This window comes from Peromyscus leucopus, chromosome 20, assembly GCF_004664715.2.
Source record: "Peromyscus leucopus breed LL Stock chromosome 20, UCI_PerLeu_2.1, whole genome shotgun sequence".
In the NCBI taxonomy this organism is placed as follows: domain Eukaryota; kingdom Metazoa; phylum Chordata; class Mammalia; order Rodentia; family Cricetidae; genus Peromyscus; species Peromyscus leucopus.
Genome location: NC_051080.1, coordinates 50,197,762 through 50,217,804, shown reverse-complemented (window position 1 = coordinate 50,217,804; position 20,043 = coordinate 50,197,762). Strand labels below are relative to the sequence as shown.

Genomic DNA, 20,043 nt, shown 5'->3' with positions numbered 1-20,043 from the left:
CATTGAACTTTCATGCCAATAAAGAACTCAGCTTCCCTGCTTTTAGACAACTCCACAGGGCACTGTGCCAGATTGCTGCACCAAAGTGCTGTGTTGGTGGTATGATGGGGCTTTAAAGATGCATTTATTTCTTAAGTGATCCTGAGGTTGGGTGGGCTGACCCTAAGCATGCTCGAGGGCAGGACTGCAATCCAGCCTATTTCATAGCATTCCAGGCTCTGTCGTGATATATCTTTTGGTTCTACTTTCCAATGTCCTACTTTTCGTGCATCTTTTGTCGTAGGCTGTCTTTGAGAACTAGAACAGGAAACTGGATTGATTTATAACAATTAGAATATGTGATTAGTCACTCTCAGATTATATAATCTTTTATTTTGTCCTTTAATGACGGAGGCCGAGTTGTGAGTAAGTTAGGGAAATATAAACTGTGAGATATATATTTGGAGATATTCAAGGATCTTTAGAATTTAAATAACCTAATACACCATCTTAGGAAAAGACTGAATAATGTAATGTTTTCTTCCACCCTAGAAATAAAGCACACAGATTGAAGACAATTTGTAATTATTTACTTAAGTATGAACAAGGTGATAAAACTTGGAAAATCCATCTTTTTATATTTGTTCTTTGTGATGAAATTAATTTCTAGCTCAACATCTGGTTTTCTAAGCATTGTTTATTGAACAAAAATGTAATTAGATCTGTCTCTTGGCAGCATATACCAAAACAGGAGCTAAGGATAATACAGACATAATGAGGAAAACATACATTTTTCTCCTAAGTAACTGCCCAAAGAAAGAAAAAGTCATCATTTGAAATACTTAAAACTGAAAGGACACTCACATGTGGATGGCAGGGCCTTTGTGTTTTAGGTTCTGGGTTTCTTCAACTTGTGAAGTGATTCACACAATAGGGAATTATAGTTAGTCTTAAAATATAGGATGTATATTCACACATATACATCTTATATGTACTATTCATATAATGAACATTATGTATATACATATGTATATATATATTCACATATGTAAACACATGGTCAAGTTATATGGTGTATAACAGGATATCAGATTGCAACAGTGTTGTCATTTGAAGAATACCATAGTTCCATAGGCTTTGTTTTATCACAAAGTTCAAAATTGAAGTTTTATTATGAAATGTCTATATAGCTTTGGCTTATATAGTATTTAGCAAGGAAAAAAAGCACTATTTCTTTTTTAATCAAATAAGCTTATCTCCCGAGAGGTGAGGAAAAATTTGGCCATGAACTAACTATTCAAAGCTATTGTCTTAGTCACTTTCCTATTACTGTGAAAAAACACTAATAACTATGGTGACTCCTTTTACTGTGAAAAAACACTAATAACTATGGTGACTCCTTTTACTGTAAAAAAACACTTTAATAACTATGGTGACTCCTTTTTCTTTTCTTTTTATTTTTTTTAAGATTTATTTATTGCATATGCAATGTTCTGCCTGCACATATCCCTGCAGGCCAGGAGAGGGACCAGATCTCATTACAGATGGTTGTGAGCCACCATGTAGTTACTGGGAATTGAACTCAGGACCTTTGGAAGAGCAAGCAGTGTGCTTAACCTCTGAGCCATCTCTCTAGACTCTTTTAGGAGAAAGCTTTAATTGGGGTCTTGCTTACAGTTTCAGAGGCTTAGTCCATTGTAATCACCGGAGGGAGCTTGGTCAGAGGCATAGCAGACAGAGTGCTGGAGAAGTGGTTGAGAACTACATTCTGATCCACAGGCACAAAGACAGACGCTGGGCCCGGTTTGGGCTCTTGAAACCTCAAAGTCCACCCTCAGTGATGTACTTCCTCCAGCAGGGCCACAGTCCTCATTCTTTCAATCTTTTCAAATGGTGCCACCGCCTGGTGACTAAGCATCCAATACTGGTGAAATTATTAAGGCCACTCCACGTAGTTAAAAGGGAGGTTTATTTTGTGGGGTAACTTACAAGCGAAGGGGTAGGTAACAGGGTCTGAGAAAGGTGTGGCTCAGTCTGGCGATGTTCTCTGGAGAACTCTGCTCAGTCTACCTCCAGCGTCCAGGGTCCAGGAACCAAGAGAGATGGCACATCCAGATCTCGGGTCTTCAGGGTCTTCTCTCGGCCCCGCTTGACCGAATCATCAATGGGGGTTGGAACTTCCAGATCAAAGCTGGAATGGCTACCCACTGCAATTCAATATACGGGGGCCATTCTTATTCAGACAACCACAGCCATGGTCAATATTTGCCTGATATATTTGGTCTGGTTGTGTTATTTAATCTCTCTGGCAATTTTGTAGTACTTTCTTACTATCTCTATATGTGGAAACTCATCAGAGTTTGATAGTCCTCATCAGAGTTCAGTGCTTTTAATATGGGTAATTAATATATTAAGGTTAGAACTCTTTTCTTCTGCCCATGGAATTTCTTGGACATTCATGTTTCAGGTAAAATTTTTACCTTAGGTTATTGGACCTTACAAGGAATAGAGAGCAAAGAGGGGAGAACTGGTGAGGAACAGGGTCACAGACAGGAAGACAAGATTACAACCAACGTACAGAGAGATAAAAGTTCTGAGGTCAGGATCAGAGACTCTCATGTTCAATAGAGTCAGTTGTCATTTAATAGGTTTTCTGCCCTCCCCCCCCCCATAATAGATTTCTCCACCAATGCCGTAAGCCAGATCATGCCAAACTGAAAATGTCTAACAACAGGTTTATCTGAGCAAAGCAGCTCCTACAAGTCCTCCAGTCCCAGAGGTCAAGGCTGGAGAAGTCCCACCCCCAAACGAAAGCAGGGAGATTTTATAGGTTGTAGGTGAGAGATGATGATGTACCCAAGCTGGGTTTGTGCCCAAGTAGAGTCAAAAGCTGTCCACTTAAGCAGGGACTTGGGCTGCGGGTTGACAACAGGGGAGGAAGTTGAAATAGTCAAAGAACTGATCGTTCTGGTGTCTTTTCTTTGTTTGGAGACTCTCTGAGTGTGTGTGTGGGGGGGGGGTTGTAGAGAGAGGGAGACAGGAATGGGGTTTTCTGGATTATGCAAGAGTGAACTGGAGGTTCCAATGGAACATCTTCCTTTGTGGATTTCCATGGTTGGGAATTGGCCTGCTGTGTGAAATTTATTTGGCATCCTCAAATTAATACAGTGCTTCCCCTAACCTGTGGTGATGTGCGCAACGTTAAAAATTTTGTGTCACTTGGTGAGAAGGTTCTTAGCTCATCAAATAAGGTGCCACCTGTTACCCTGATGTAAAAGTCACATTCTAAGGAAAAATTCCTCATCTTCCTCTCCCTCTCTTCTGCTTTTCCTCCCACATGTGCACCCTTGACCTCTCTCTCTCTCTTCTTCTTCTCTTTCTCTCTTTCCTATCTTTCTCTTCATCTCTCTAGTATAATAAACTCTCCACGTGGATGCATCATCTGGATTGTGATTTACTGTCCGCTGCCACCATACCCACATGGAGTGCATCTGCCCAGCATGTTTCCCCACACACATGGGATACCCTCAGAGTCCCTGCCCTGTACACAATAATTCATAACATTGGCACCCAACATCACCAGGCAATCCCAGTGCTTTCTTCTGCCCACTAGCAGTCTGAGGAGCTCTGCGATCCTGTACCACTCACCATTTTTCAGGCTGGAGTACCGCCAGAGACTCTTCACCCAACTGGATAGGTAAGATTCCTCATTTCCCTTCTAGCCGTTTTCCCACAAGTGAGAATTCATCTCATTTCACTCACTGGTACCATGTATTTTTCAGGCTCTGAGCCCCTTGGCCTCCATCCCTATGTGATAGCATATGGAGACAGCTTGTGTGCACTCAATTCCATGGCCCATAGCCTTTGTTATGATGGTCCATTGGCTATCTTGAGACATTCATTAGTCCTTGTTGATTCTCTGGGATGCTGGAGGTCAGATTCGTCTCACTTTGTTGGCTGGTACCAGGTGTCTTTCGAGCTCATAGTTCTTCAACCCCTGTCCCTATGAGGCATATGGAGATGGCCTGAGCCCTCTCAATTCCATGGCCCATAGCCTTTGTGATGACGGTTCATTGGCTATTTTGTGCCATCATCGTTGGCCCTTGCTGACCCGCTGGACCTTTTACCTCATTGTGGAAAAATGCACCTACGGCCCCCTGCCCCTACCACTGCCACTGACCCATGGCCTGGGTGGGTTCCCCTGCAGCTGCTCACACCATGCCACAGCCCACGGTGGTCCCTCACTTCTGTCCGGTTGCACTGCTACTTCTCCTTCTTTTACAAAGTCTTTTTCCTATGTGCGAATGAAAATGTATAATTGATATGGCCATCTATATTTATTTCTGACTGACTTTTAAATGATTCAATTTATCTGTTCCTTGTCTGCTCAGTTTATTCTCTAAAAAAACAAACAAACAAAAAAAAACCCATGTGGTCAGGTGCCATACTTGATAGGGGTGATCACATGATCAGGCGGGCAGACATATGGTCAAACTACCATCTTAAATAAGGGTAATCACATGGTCTAGCCACCATCTTGGCTAGGGTCAAAACAGGCAGGTCATATGACCTCACCATGCTCTTTACTGAGGGCAGCATGGACAGGGCACACAGTGCTCAGGCCTGCTGTGGGATGGTCTGTATGTCAAATTTCTCTGATTGGTCAATAAATAAAACACTGATTGGCCAGTGGCCAGGCAGGAAGTATAGATGGGACTAACAGAGGAGAAAAGAAAGAACAGGAAGGCAGAAGGAGTCACTGCCAGTTGCTGCCATGACAAGCAGCATGTGAAGATGCCGGTAAGCCACGAGCCACGTGGCAAGGTATAGATTTATGGAAATGGATTAATTTAAGCTGTAAGAACAGTTAGCAAGAAGCCTGCCACGGTCATACAGTTTGTAAGCAATATAAGTCTCTGTGTTTACTTGGTTGGGTCTGAGCGGCTGTGGGACTGGCAGGTGACAAAGATTTGTCCTGACTGTGGGCCAGGCAGGAAAACTCTAGCTACACAGGCCGTGTATATGGAGGGAGGTTAGGGAATCACCTCCCAATGCACATTGTTTCACCCTTGTTTTATGGGCCGAGGAGAAGTCCTCTGACCTCGGCCAGGTGTTTGTTCCTCCATAGCCGCTCATGTGGACAGGGCCTGGAGGTGTATGCATTTCCCTCAGGGCATCAGCGGAACCACACGAAGGCAGTATCATTATATTAAGATTTTAAATTTCAGATTTTAACATTCATACAATTCTGATACACTTTGGGTCATAGGCTCAGGATTTTAAATTTTCCTTGCCTACTCATTACCTGCTTTTCCATAATTTGGATTTCAGTACTGTTTGATAATACTGATTTATCTAAAACTTCAATTTTTTTTCCTCACTTGTCTATTCCTAAGGATGGTATTTTTTCTCTCTCCTGGTCTTGGGACTCCTGCTTTTTCCAATTATTAAGAGCATGGGCCAAAAGTCTCCAAATAAATCACAAATCTTAATTCCCGTCTCTATTCTATATTTCAGCAGGCTGACAGAAACATCGAAGCAGCATCATTTGTGGACCACAACCTGCAGCGCTTTCCCTGCTACAGATGTCAGCAGAGACTCTTGTCTGTGTGATGTGAACCCCAGCCCAGCCAAACCTAATTGTTCCCTGCCTCTACAGCCAGGTCGGATGACCACATGCCTGGGTTTCCTCCTTACCTTTAACTAGCCACAGTCATCTTGACAACCTGTGCCCTGTTTCAGATTGAAGCAGCTATGAAAAATACATCACCCTGTGCTCCCTGTTCACAGGACAGGCTGCAGGGCTAGGTTAGGGATGGAAACCTTGGCATAGAGTCCACCAAGAGGGTCCTTTCCCTTTTCTCAGAGTTGGGCTGCACCCTAACTCACAAGTCCCTTTCCTCCTGTTCTCATTTGGCCTTGCGATCTTTCCCATCACTTCTCTTTGCCTTCGCAGGAGACAGCTTAAGAAATAATTATTTTTATATAAGTCATTCAGGATTATAATTTGGCTGTAATCAAAGATCAGAACTACAGCTACAGGGCCTTAAAATGGTAATAGATTCAGATATCACTGCCAACAGCTTAAAGAATGTCTCTCCTTACTCAAAGACTATCCAGGCTTAAGAATGTGAACCTCCCTGTCCTTGCTAACTTCACTAGGTTCTAACTATCTGGGAAACCTGTATATTCAGATTTAAGTCATATATATGCTCTCAAAGTTATAAATACATCTAACAGATTTTGTTCCCCAAGTCCTCAAATACCTGCAGAGATCTGAGAATATGGCATTCAATATAAAAGACTTTTTTATGATAAAGAGACATGTCAGCTCCTGGCAGCATCCTGTATCTCCTCTAAGAAGATGGATGGCCACAGAAGAACTTCCACCCAGAAGCTTATGGCAAGGCTGGCCATGCAGTGAAAAGCTGAGCTCCTGTCCAGACTTTGAATAAGTGGAACAATAGAGGACCGATTGCCCCATACTGCAAAGTCAAGGTGGGTCAGGCTCCCCAAATTTCTACTTCACAGAAAATATCTGTCAGCTCTTCTGGGCCTATCAGCTGAACAAGTGCTGCCTTTGGGACTTCTTGTCTCCCCAACAACCACAGAGAGACTTGGGATTGCTACCTTGGTAGCTGGAAAGCTGTCTCACTTCTTAAATTTATCCTTCTCAGATCTGACAATGTTTGATGACTAGGGTATCAGTTTAACATCTCCAATCCCAAGATTATATGTATATATGCTCTCCAATTACAGACAGGTATGCCTCACTCACAAACTTCATGGTATGGGATAGACTGATTTCAGATATAACTCCAGAGGTTCAAAGTTTTAATACTGATAAATGCAGCTTTGATAAACTGATAGAACATTGACTACAAAGAGTTCTTAAGAGTCCTTAAAAAGATTTTTTAAACCCTTTGCCATGATTTAAATCCATTCCAGCTGTCTTACAGATACTTACAGGTTCCTGGGAAAAGTTTTGCTACTGCATCAAAAAATCTGGTCTCATGAAAACTAACAATCTCCAGAGCCCATTTCTGAACTCACCTATTTTTGGAGGATATTTTGCAGATTAATTGTTCCCTCTTGACCTCCAGAGAAACAGCAGATGTCATGGCTTCTATACCCCTGATTTGGCATACCATTTCCTCCCAAGCTCCTGGAACAGCACTGCTGCAACCTGCCTCCTCAGCTCCCTTAAGGAATGGTCCTGAGATCTGCTGTGCATGACTCCCAGTTCCCCCCTCCCCATTTTTTTCTTGTCAGCTTGAAGTGACCTCGAGAATTCAGCACCCTTGTTCCCCCACTTGCTCCCATAACTCACCTCTTTTTATAATAATCAAAATGGAGGAATGAGGAATGTTAACATTCTGATCTGTCCCTTGAAATCCCACCCCTTGGTGCTGCCCTACATCCTGATGTAAAAGCCTCATTCTAAGGAAAAACTTCTTCCCTTCCTCTCTTCTTGTGCACCCCCCCTCTCTCTCTTCTCTTCCCTCCCTCCCTCCCTCCCTCCTCTTTCTTTCTTTCTTTCTTTCTTTCTTTCTTTCTTTCTTTCTTTCTTTCTTTCTTTCTTTCTTTCTTTCTGACTCTCTCTTTCCTGTCTTCCTCTTCATCTCTCTATTATAATAATCTCTCCACATGGATGAAGCATCTGGGTTGTGAATTACTGGGTGTTGGGAGGAGGGTATATAAGGTCTTCCTTGTTATTGAATAAAGGAGTTGATTATTTGCCTTTGATGGACTTCTGGTGTCTGTGTCATTGATGCTGTGCCTTCTCACCCCTTCCCCAAGGGAGCTGTTAGGATCCAAGCAATATCTGGCTTCTGTTACTTTGTTTCTCCCAGCACAGGTTCTGATGGTCTCCTTCTCTTCACTTGAGGACAGCACCCCCAATATGGTGTGTTTTGGTGAGAAGACCCCTCAGTGTTGTATTCTTCCAGTCCCTTTGGCAGATAAGCATTAGGACCCCTGCTTCTTTCCTTCTTTTGTGTTGTTTGTCTGCCCATCCTGTTAGGAAGGCACTTTTTTTTCCATTTCAGTTCTCACTGCATCTCCATGTAAGTGTTGACCCCCCAGGAGGTAGAACCAAGGCTCAGCTCCCAATCATCATTCCTCATCTGGAGACACTGTGTGGGCATACTGTTGTGGCCTAAAAAACTCACAAAAGTCCTCCACTAAGCTCAGGACATAAGTGTCTGATGCAAATTTTCATCCCATTGAAAAGATGAGTAATCTTTTCATCACCCCTGCCAGTTCCCTGTCATATACCTCTGGAATATTCAATGAGGAGGAGACACATAGTTGGGGCCCTGAGATATCTGTCAGTTTAGGCCCCATGAAATCTGTCAAGGAAAGTGTAACTCTCAGTTTGCCCCCCCCCCCAAAATCTGGCAGGGTGAACATAGCTTTTAATATGGGCCTCCTGAAATCTGTCAAGGAAAATGTAGCTGTCAGTTTGGGCCGCACCAAATCTGTCAAAGAGAAGGCAGCTGTCATTAAGTCATGTGCTGCTACCCCCTCTGCTCTGCCACCACAGCTTGCAACTACCTCTCCACTGCAGTATTCTTGGGGCAATCTACCCCAATACTGGCCTGCCTCAGGAGGTGGCTACTCTTCCATGGTGCCATGTCTTACAACCCTCACCGCCTGCACCACTGTCAGTCTGTAGGCCCATAGAAGCCTTCCCAGTCAATATGGGTCCAAATGCCAATGCCAAGCCCTGGATTCCCACCCCCATAGCTGATCTCCCCATCATCTGGAAGGCAGCCAATGAGTCAGCCTCAGATTCCCCCTACTTTCAGCAGGTCCTTCCTCAATGGTCGATGCAGTTACAAATGTATTTCCATTGGTACCATTTGCTTAAAGCTGTGTTGGAGCCTGCAGTCATTCTTAGCTGGAAATCAGCCTATGATGATCAGGCAGAATCCCAGGTCAGGACGAACATCTTGCTTAACATCCCAGTGACCTATGATATGCCCACAGGGAATGGGGGATATGTCCATCCTGTGCACCAGGCACAGATTGGTTTGAATGCCTATTTTCAACAGGTCTCAGACCTGGCCCTTAAGGCTCTACAAGGGGCTCAGCTCAGCCTACAAGCACTGGGCATCTCTGTCAAGGAACAAGCCTCTATCCCTGGTGAGATGGAGAGATCCTATCTCCCTCCAATGGCAGCTGCCAGCCCCCTGCTAACCCATGGGAGAGGTTATGCTTATGTTTTTCCTCAGAGTGCTACTATGCCAATATGCGTCCCAGCAAGAGATGTGTGCTTGGCCATAGATCAGCCAAGGTGGTGGCCATAGATCCATCAAGGAGAACATCACCCAGAATGAGTAATGTATATACTCTCTTTTCTTGCTCTCATTGCCTCTCTAATGGCTGAAGACTTGTGGAGCCTTGCTTTTCCTCATTTTGTATGATGCTTTTTGAGATGAGGAACATTAGTTTAGCAGGCCAGGAGCTAGCTAAATATATTAAGGGCTCATGGTGAGCTAAGTTTCTATATTATCCATTACAGCTAACACATGAAATTTTCCAATTAAATCAGACAAGAGCACAGGTTATGACCTTTGACTCTTTATTTTTTGAAAAGTTTGACATGATATAAAGAGGCTGTTAGATCCCTCCTATATTTCACTTATGTGTTGATTGGCAGGGTAGTGCTTTTGATCTTTCTCCTTTTTAACTGTCTCCTACAGCACATCCAACAACAACAGGCAGCCACTAAGGTGACTCTATAAGTGTTAATGGCTCTTAGACATCCAACTCATAGCCCCTCACAGGAGGTTATGCATGCCTGCCTTTCTGAAATTCTAAAGGCTACTGCCTGACACTCCCCACCCAGGGTAACTCCCCAGGGATGGATGCTCTTTGAGGGCAGGGTAGTCAAAGATGGGTAGGGGCTTGTTTGGCAAACCAACCTAAGACAGTTTGGCAAACCAACCTAAGACAGGCACAGTCTAGCTGCTGAGCCCCCTTGAGGAGGGGTCAACAAGGCCGGAACAAAGAACTCTGACTCCCACTGAGTGCTCATGTAATAAAATAAAAGGGTGGATATGTGGTAGGACCCATAGGGTCAAGGAAATTGCTCAGACCAGTTGCTAGGGCATGCACATAACATACTCCTTAAGAGCCATCATGGAGTCTGCCTGTGGGCCTAGCAACAGGAGCTGTCAGAGTTCCTGGTCACTGCCAGAGTTCCTGATCATGCCCAGCCAATAAGGGAGGACCACACAGACTGGGCACTGGGAGAAGGGTATATAAGGCATTCCCTGTTATTGAATAAAGGAGTTCATTATTTGCCTTCAACAGACTCCGAGTGTCTATGTCATTGACACCATACCTTCTCACCCCCTCTCCCGAGAGCTGTTAGAATCCAAGTAACAGAGCATAACACAAGTACAGCACAATTTGGAAAAAAAGGCTTCCTGGTGTAACATAATCCCATGTGCACACAAGGAGGTATAATCACATTGAAACTCTTCTCAAAGTACATGTCACTTCTTCAATGAAGATGAGTTCTAAAAGATAGACTACATGTGTTATGTTAAGTGCCTAGGAAAGGATTTGGTGTAATCTCAGTCATATGGGTAGAGTATTAGCTATCTCTGGTACTGCTTGTGGGAGCCTGGGAGAGGTAGGTATGGCCTGGCTCCATAGGTAGCACAGAGGTCATCTAGGCTATTAGATTCCTCCATTTCCAGGCTTCTGGGCACAAAACAGGTTAAACATCTCTGTTGAAGAGACAACCCTGCATGTTTAACATTCCTGGTTTTCCTAGTACTTATCTGTGAGCACAAGGACCTCTGTGATTCCAACATCTAGACTTCTTGGTCATGATAGTTTATTTCCAGTGGAATGGATATAAAAGATACATCATTTAGTCATTTATTAGCTTGATTTATGATTAATAGGAGTTTTTGAGACAGGGTTCCTAGCCTAGGCTGGCCATGAATTCCCTATTTAGCCATGGATAATATTGAACTTCTGATCCTCCTGCCCCCACATCTTGAGTGCTTGGATGATATGCATTCACCTTCACCCCCAGTTTATGTGGTGCTGGAGATAAAACTCAGGGCTTTGCTCATGCTAGGTGAACACTTCGCCAAATGAGCCACAGCCCAGCCCTGTGAGTAGTCTATTGGATCCTGCCTCTGTCCTTTTACCCCATCCCATAAAGTTATTGTCCAGTACACATGTGTTCACATGCAAATGCACACATACTATTAAACTAAATAGCTACTGCTGTAATTGTAATGATAAACCAAGCTCTTTGGAATTAATTGCTAAAAAAAAAAATTAGGAGATCCTGTCTCATATCAGAAGAGCCAACTGGTATGGGACAGAAGAAAACCAATAATCTACAGACCATTGTTGTCAAGATTCTATTTCTTTCTTTTTTTTAAACTTTATGGAAGTGTTTATTTTTTAAAGTCTAGTACCAGAGAACAGAATAGACAAACATGACAGTTACTACTCACAAGGGACAATGCCCCCTCTGGTCAGCTACATTGGCACCAATAGCAGAAAGCAAGCAAAAACAGGAGACCTGCAGTGACCAGATTACCAGGATGAAGCACACAACAGAAGTTAACTAGGTCATGCTATCTTTTGGCAAGGAATTCAGTAAAATAGCACAAGGACATTCTGGAAGGGCTTAAAGTCACATTCAGAATTAAGAAGAAAATGTTCAAAGCTAAACAGTGAAATGGAAGCTTTCATTAGCTGCTAAATACTATCAAATCTAAATAAAGCGTTTGGATAATGACTATCTCCACAGCACTTAGTTTCAAAGCTAACTTCAACAATTTCTGGAACTATCCAGCCCAGACGCTATCTTCTGTCTCTCTGCTCCAGCCCACCATGCAATGCTTGGGTTTAATGAAGGTGATCCTAAGAGCACAGAAGCAGTGAATGAGGTGAGAGAGGGAGCCTGAGAAGCATCGTTTCCATACAGAAGCCTAGCAGCCCCTTCCAGGAGGAAAAGGCATCTATCTTGGCTGAAAGCTGCCCTGAAAAGGTCATCAGATATGCGGCTAGTTACCAGGTAACAGCCTAAAGCTCTTGAGTAATGATCAAACCACAACCCTGCCATCTGCCCACTGAAACCTTTTATTGTTTTTGTCAGCGTTTTGTATGTAGTTTATTATGGCCTGGACGTAAATGATGACAGCCTGTATTTAAGCCAATCAGGAGCAAAACCACGTTGCATTCTCTTTAGGTCTACTTGGTTGAGAAAAAACATTTCCTGTAGTGACCTCATTGTATAATCTTTAACAAAAACTTGTAAGTTGTATTGATTATTCCCCAGGAGATAAGAGAGCGATGGTAATTCAGATGGGCACCTCTGAAAAGATTGATCAGTTTCCTGTCCCGTTCTACCCAGATTGTCTTGAGAACCATGGGGGAGAGACTGGAATGGCCCACCAATCTGAGACTGTATTTGAGCTTTTACATTAATCGGGAAGTTTAAGAACCCCAACATGGCACCCAGCACACCTCCACAGATAAAGTCGTTGACCAAGTGGCAGTAGGCAGATGCTCCTTAATGGCCCCCTGAAGGACAAAAAAAGGACATTGCTGAATCCATTTCAAAAAAGGGTAGGCACCAAGACTTGGTAATACTCTGCAATTCCATGACATTTCAGGCCCTGGAAGGCCTGGTAAGTGTTTGTGAATCTATCATGATGCTTGTGGTCCTGAAGCAAAGTCTGAACCCTTTCTAATGGAGTGAGAATGGCTTCTGTTGTCCCGGCAAGCACAGCTGCCACACTTCTGGTGGCAAACTCCAGAGCGCTGCTCACATGCTCGCGGAGCAGGTGAGACAGGTCCTCATACAGACCAAACATTAAGTGCCAGCCTGGTGGTCTTCTGCATCAGTGTGGGGAGGATCCCAACATACAAGTTTTGAAACCCATCCCTCGTCAGCTGAAGTATGGCATCGCGCATTTTGATGCCATACAGCTGCTGCCGAAAGAGGATCTTCTGTACAGGGTATGTGATGGCCACATTGTTGAAGGCTGTGCAGGAGCCACAGAAGAAATGCTTTATCTCACCTACGTTTGCGATGTGAGTTGACAAATCCTGGCTTGAAGAGGTCAATACTGGGGGCCTCTTATTATGCACTTCTGAGTCCATCTTGGTGCTTATGATCCTTCTTCTCTAGGAAATTTTTTTAACCTGTGAACTTTGGTCCTCTGCTAAGCATTGGGTCCTCAAAGACAATAAAGCCATGGACTAGTCAGCGAATCTGACATCGACTGAGCCTATCATTGATGATGACAGCTTTCTGGTAACTTTCCCAATGCTTCCCATTGTCAGCCTTCTCTTTTCTGGGGTCAATATTGATAACTGCATCCTACTGCGTGTTCAGTCCTCAACACCACGTGGCCCGCTGGATGGCCGGCTGCTGTGGATATTGCTCTGTATAAATAAAGACTGATTGGCCGGTAGCCAGACAGGATATATACTCAGGACTAACAGAGAGGAGAATTGAGGGAACAGGAAGGCAGAGAGGGAGACTGCCTGGAGCCGCCACCAGGACAAACAAGATGTAAGGTACCAGTAAACCACGAGCCACGTGGCAAAGTATAGATTAATAGAAATGGGCTAAATATAAGAGTAAGAGCTAGACAATGATAGGCCTGAGCTAATGGCCAAGCAGTTTAAATAATGTAAGCATCTGTCTGTATGTTTATTTTATAAGTGGGCTCCAGGACTGGCGGGACTTGGTGGGACCCGGAGAGAAAAACTTTCCAGCTACAGCCTGTGACTGAGCTGCCCACAGAGGTGCAGACCAGACCCAACCCAGGCAGGGGTGGGGTAAGATTCTATTTTTTTCCATACTTATTTTTAATATCTGGAAATCCTTCCTCAAATCACCCTAAATCCAAACTTTCCATTTTGATATTAATAATGTTCAAGTTTTCCACAATAAAAAAATAAGTCTTTACAATAGCAAGTCTCCAAAAGGAAGATGGGGCCCAACAACAATGATTTTACCCAGTCTGGAATGATGCCATTATACCTAAGAACATTACTCAATGATAAGCTTTGGACTGAAAATTCTTTAGGACAGTCCATCATATTACACTTCTAGCCAGAACCTCAGATAACTTGACCCATTACTCTGAGACTAGCTATAAACATTATAGCTAGTTGTATTGGGACTTAACCATTTGGCTTTCTTACATGATCCCACAGAAATACCATCACCCCCTAAACAGCAAGAAGCAATTTTAAGGAAATGATGCTCCCTCCTCCAAAAGTTTTCATTTTCTTATGGTTATGGATAAGTTGTTTATAGGGTTGAGGGTAGAACAATAAAATTTAGAGTCAAGATTCTTGTTTGAAAAAGAGAAAACAGGGAAATAGAAGGTATAGGATATTAAAATAGATTATTATATCTACTAATAAACTAATTTAGCAAACTATCAGCCTTAAATAATTTGCACTAGTATGGATTCTTATATATTGATACAAATGCAAACTATTTTTATATTCCTATTTAAGATAATTTATATATTGATACAAATTCAAAAATATAATTGTCATATCATGCACACATTCCTACTCCTAATTGAAATATTTTATGTATTGATACAAATGTAAAAATATATTCACCATACTCTATATACATAGTTATGCCTGTGTTTAGGATATTTTGTACATTGATACATGTTTAGAATATTGTTATCATATTGCACTATACATTTCTACCTCTATTTAAGATATTTTGTGCATTGTCACAATTTTGACTATCCTTATACTGTACATCTGTTTACAGACTGTTTACCTTGTTAATGTGAAGCCTTAGTAATTAGGTTATTTAGGTAGATAAGACATATAAGTTAATAGTCACCCATGCTTGTCATATCTATAGTTATGTTAGTTAGGTTTTCCAGATTTGCAGAAACATATATCAGATGAATAGATAATTTTCAAACACTTCATAGACCTAGAGAATATGGCATTTGAAGGTTTTTATAACTTAGAATTCTGTTGACATGAGATATGATTGCTCCTGGCAGCACCAATCTATTCCCAATGGAATGATGGGCTTCTAAGACACTCTGTTTGGAAGTTAGTCTTCTTCTTAACATAAAATGGCCTGCTGGACAAAGAACTGCCCCTGCCTCAATTGTTGACAGTGTGTACATTGTCTTTTCCAGATGAGCAGGACATAAGGAAAAGCAGCTACTGAACCTTGTCAAGACAGGGTAAGATGGTCTTTCAAAATTCCTGCTTCTGAAAATGGTCTGTCAGATATTCTAGGCCTGTGGCCAAAATGGATGCCCAATGGTGCTGAGAAACTTTAGGTGACTGTCCAGGCTGCTAACTGTCTCTGTCTATTCTTGCAATATTTTGGAAACTGTTTGGTTGCATTTTCTGTTTTCTCAGGTATTATTATGTTCTTTCTCGGGTCTTTAATGGGGTTGAAGACTAGATAGTTACAGTTATAATCCTCTCATATCTTAGCTAAAAACATTTCAGATACTAAAGTTAGATTTTTTTAGAATAGGACAACTATTGGAATAATCTTTGTAACATGCCAGTTACCTATGTTCTGGACATATCTGGATTTTAGTATATGTCTCTTGTTTGATGTTGTTCTTGCTGGTTATATTTCTATTTTTGTTTAGGCTATTACCTTTCCCCTCTCCTGGACAATACTTGATAATCATTCCTATTGTACATAGTTTTATATTAGGTTAGAACTTTCTTATTTAGACAAAAGGGGGGAGATATAGTGCATATCTGTTCTATGACCCTGAAGCACAGCCCTAGAGAAGTAGCAGGTGACTGCTCTATCTGCCTATGACCTTGAAGTACATGGCCCTGGGGAGTGGCCTCTCAGCTACCCTTAGATGACTTGAAATGCATGTATGTAATCTCTCTTCCCTCCCTTGTGGGACTTGGATGCTGGGAGAGTCTCAGGCATGGTAGAACAGTATAGGACTGTGCCTCACCTTTTCCAGGACCCTGCAGCAATTCCTCTGTTCTGTCTTGTGAGTTTTCCTTTCTTAATAAATCCCTCTGTCATTTAAGCAGACTCTGTGGATTTCTCGCATTATGCTGTGTCTCCTTTATTTGTTCTTATTGCATTCCTTCCTCCATCTCCTTCTCTTCAGTAAAACTATATACAATAAAAACAATTATTAAGTAAGAATTATAGTAACAGTATCTAATCCATTTGTGTTTGGCAAAACTAGAGCAAATACTTAATTATCTCTCTTATCTTGGCGAGTCTACAGTTTTGTATCTAATTTACTTTCTATTATAGCTAAGGAAAACTATAATTATAACTATTTAGTCTTCAACTCCATAAAAGACCCCAGAAGGATGAAATGTTACCTAATGACAGGGACATCAGGCTATCTAGACAGTCACTCAAAGTTTCTCTGCAATGTTGGGACATCCATCTTTGGCCTACAAGTCTAGAATTTCTGACATACTGTGCTGTGAAACAGGAAATTCTGAAGGACTGTCTTACCTTGTGTTGGCCACATTTACCTTTTTTGTGTCCTGCTGGTCCAGTTTGGACATTAACTGTCGGGAATTAAAAAAAGGGCAATTTCTTTGCCTACATGGCTAGCTTTTGCCATAAGAGAAACAAACTCCATATGGAGTTTCTTTGATGTCTACCATCTTCTCTGAAGTAGATTGATGCTTCCAGGAGCAGACATGTCTCAATGTCATACAAAGCCTAAGTTATTAAAAAATTTAAATTCTACTTTCTGTAGGTTTTTGAAGTGTTTGAAGTTTATACATCTATCTGAAATATATCTCTGTATACCTAGGAAACCTAACTGATATGACCATGTGTTTGATAGATATGGGTGACAATTATAGATGACTATTAACCTGTATTCTTTAACGATACATTATATTTTTAAATAAGTTATATAAGCACAATATTCCAAACAAGAGTAGGAATACACACACACACAGCATAACAAAAATAACTTCAATTTTGTGTTAATATACAAATATCTATGTTTTACCAATGTAAAATATTTGAGACTAGTACAGTTTTTTTTTTGGGGGGGGGATTAAAAGTAGATTCAATAATCTACCATTTTTTCCTATTTGTATATTCCCCCCCTTGCTGTGGAATGTTCTGTATAGCAAATGTGTTGCTCTGATTGGTCAATAAATAAAATACTGATTGGCCAGTGGCTAGGCAGGAAGTATAGGTGGGACTAACAGAGAGGAGAAAAGAAAGAACAGGAAGGCAGGAGTCCCTGCCAGCCACCACCAGGACAAGCAGAATGTAAAGACGCCAGTAAGCCACGAGCCATGTGGCAAGGTATAGATTTATGGAAATGGATTAATATAAGCTATAAGAACAGTTAGCAAGAAGCCTGCCACAGCCATACAGTTTGTAAGCAATATAAGTCTCTGTGTTTGCTTGTTTGGGTCTGAGCGGCTGTGGGACTGGCGGGTGACAAAGATTTGTCCTGACTGTGGGCCAGGCAGGAAAACTCTAGCTACACCCCCTTTCTTTTTATAATGTGATACCTGAATCTATTCTTCTTTGTTCAGCTTTTTCCTTGAACATTACAAATAACAACTTGTAACCAACCTCCCAAACAATGACACATATCCATAATTAATTTTTTGGAATGTGGGCATAGTTCTCTAGACTACTTCCTATTGATTGGAGGCACTGGTAATCTTCGAGGGACTCTAAAATTTAGCATTATGGTCAAGTCCTGGGAGGCTGGATCATCTCAAGCAGCAACCTTGAAGCTGTTCTGGTTATAGAACTCAGAGGAAACTGCAACAGAGGCACACTGAAACACTGGATCTTCTGGGCCAGCTGCTCCCATTGGAGCTGCCTGTTTTTTCTGCACTAAGTCAGAAAACCATCTCTTAAAGGAGCTGTGCCTCTACTCACCACCAGCAAACAGAGCCCACTGGAAAAAAGGCAGCTACCAAGGAGCTGTGCTTGACTCCATTCTTGTGTGCCTAGAATCCTTTTTTAAACTTTGTCAAGTTTTATGTGGAAATTTAGGCCACATGTTGGAACTCCACATGCAGGTGGAATGCTACATGTAGTTGGGTGTTTCCTATCCCAACCATCCAGTCCCAAATAACCAACTCAGTAGCTGAGTATGAATTATAAATGCTTGGATAGCTCAGGCTTGTTACTAGCTAACTCTTACATTTAAATTAACCCATTTCTATCATTCTATGTATTGCCACATGACTCATGGATTTACCTGCCATCTAACATGTCTTGCCTCCTGAATGGATGGCAGATGTCTCTTCTGACTCTGCCCTGCTTCTTCCCACCATTCTAGTTTGGCTTTCCTGCCTAACTTCATGCCCAGCTACCAGCCTGTCAACTTTTTATTAACCAATGAGAGTAATACATATTCAAATTGTAGAAAAGGATTATTCCATAGCATTTCATTTTAGTTTTGCTTTATTTTCATACAAAAGTTAAGAATGCTCACCAATTTTCATATCCTTATTGGCCTTTGATCTCATCTTGCATAACAGATATTTTATACCTATTGATCAACATATACCCTTTCCACTAGCTTCGTGGTAGCTACTTATCCTACATCCTGCAGATGTGTGGCTATTTTAGAAAGCTCATATAAGCATAGCCATACAGTCTTCATCCTATGACTGGCCATTTCACCTACTTGAGTGTCCTCTAGAATCATAAGTGTTACCACAGTAGAAGAATTTCTAACTCTTTTCCAAGTTGAATGATATTCCATTGTATGGCTATATAAAATTTACCCATTCATATGAGAATAAACATTGGCTCTACTTCTAGTAACAATGTCTCTTTAATTCCCATAATGTAATTCTGAACTTTTATTACTATTTCATTGCTTAATAGATGAGAAAATTGAGACACATCTTAGGAAGGTAGGGTTCAGTGTTCTTGTCATCCATGATCACTTCATATTACTTCTGGGCTCAGTTGTTTGGTCCTGATGTAGTTTTGTCTCAAGCCAATCAACTTTTTTCCCTGGGAATTGTAAGTGAAAGTAATGGTGGGAATGAGAAGTCAGGGAGCTATTGAAAAGATACATGGCTCCTTGTGAAGGGAGATTCCAGCCAATATGAATTGTGAAAGGATTTGATAAACAATGTCAGTCCTCATTGCTTTATTGTAGCTGTTTCAAGGATCCCACCAGATCCTTGGTCTCTCTGTGGTGTGGCTGTATGAAATGCATCACATTCTTGTTTAATATAAGCTTGTTCAAATTGCAGTCAATTGTGAACAAAAGTGTTGCTAATATGTAGTGCATTGACTGTGTTCTCTAGGCACATGTATGCCACTCAGATAGCAGCATTGAATGAATTTATCACAAACCTTCCATTTCTGTCTGCTTCATAACTTTGGGAATCTCTCAATTTGTGTTCTTTGAACACTTAACTAAACATTCAATATCAGCTGCAATGTTGTCAATTGAAGCTTATTTCTTGTGTGGAGCCAAAGGCTCTCAAGGGTGGCTGACACTACTCATGGGAGGCTGGTCTTCCATAATGCCAGTGTAGCAATAAACACTTTAGCCCTTACTAAACTTACGATTTTTTGAGACCCTGAAATTTGTTTACAATCTAAGCTTGGGCTCTGTATATGGCCAAGAATGTATATGACATATTTCTGACTAGAGTTCTCTGTTTCATTTGTTTTGATTTCAGATGAAAATTTCTCAGCATACGAATTCCAGAATAAACATCAATTGACATCATATCAATGTTTGTACATTAGAGCTATTGTGTGGCAATAGTCAGCCTAATTTTCAGATTGAAGAATGTATTCATTTGTTTCTTGTTGGCAAACTGTATTTTATGCTGTATATTACTACTCATATATTGTTAGATAAACAAAAAGACAGGGAAGAGATGAACAAAACTGAAGGAGAACACGTATTTAGTTCTTCAAGTGAACTCTGTAATTACTGTATCTTTTGAAACTACATCCACAAGTACAGGCACACAGAATGCCCTTTTAGAAATATCAAAGCATTGCATTTACAGATCTTTACAAAACCCCACACTATAAATATTATTCTAGTGTCAACA

General features: G+C 41.5%; 1 pseudogene; it reads right to left on the bottom strand.

The window, feature by feature from the left end:
* Positions 1–12,246: 12,246 nt before the first annotated feature.
* LOC114692286 lies at positions 12,247–13,248 on the bottom strand (annotated as a pseudogene).
* Positions 13,249–20,043: the final 6,795 nt, after the last annotated feature.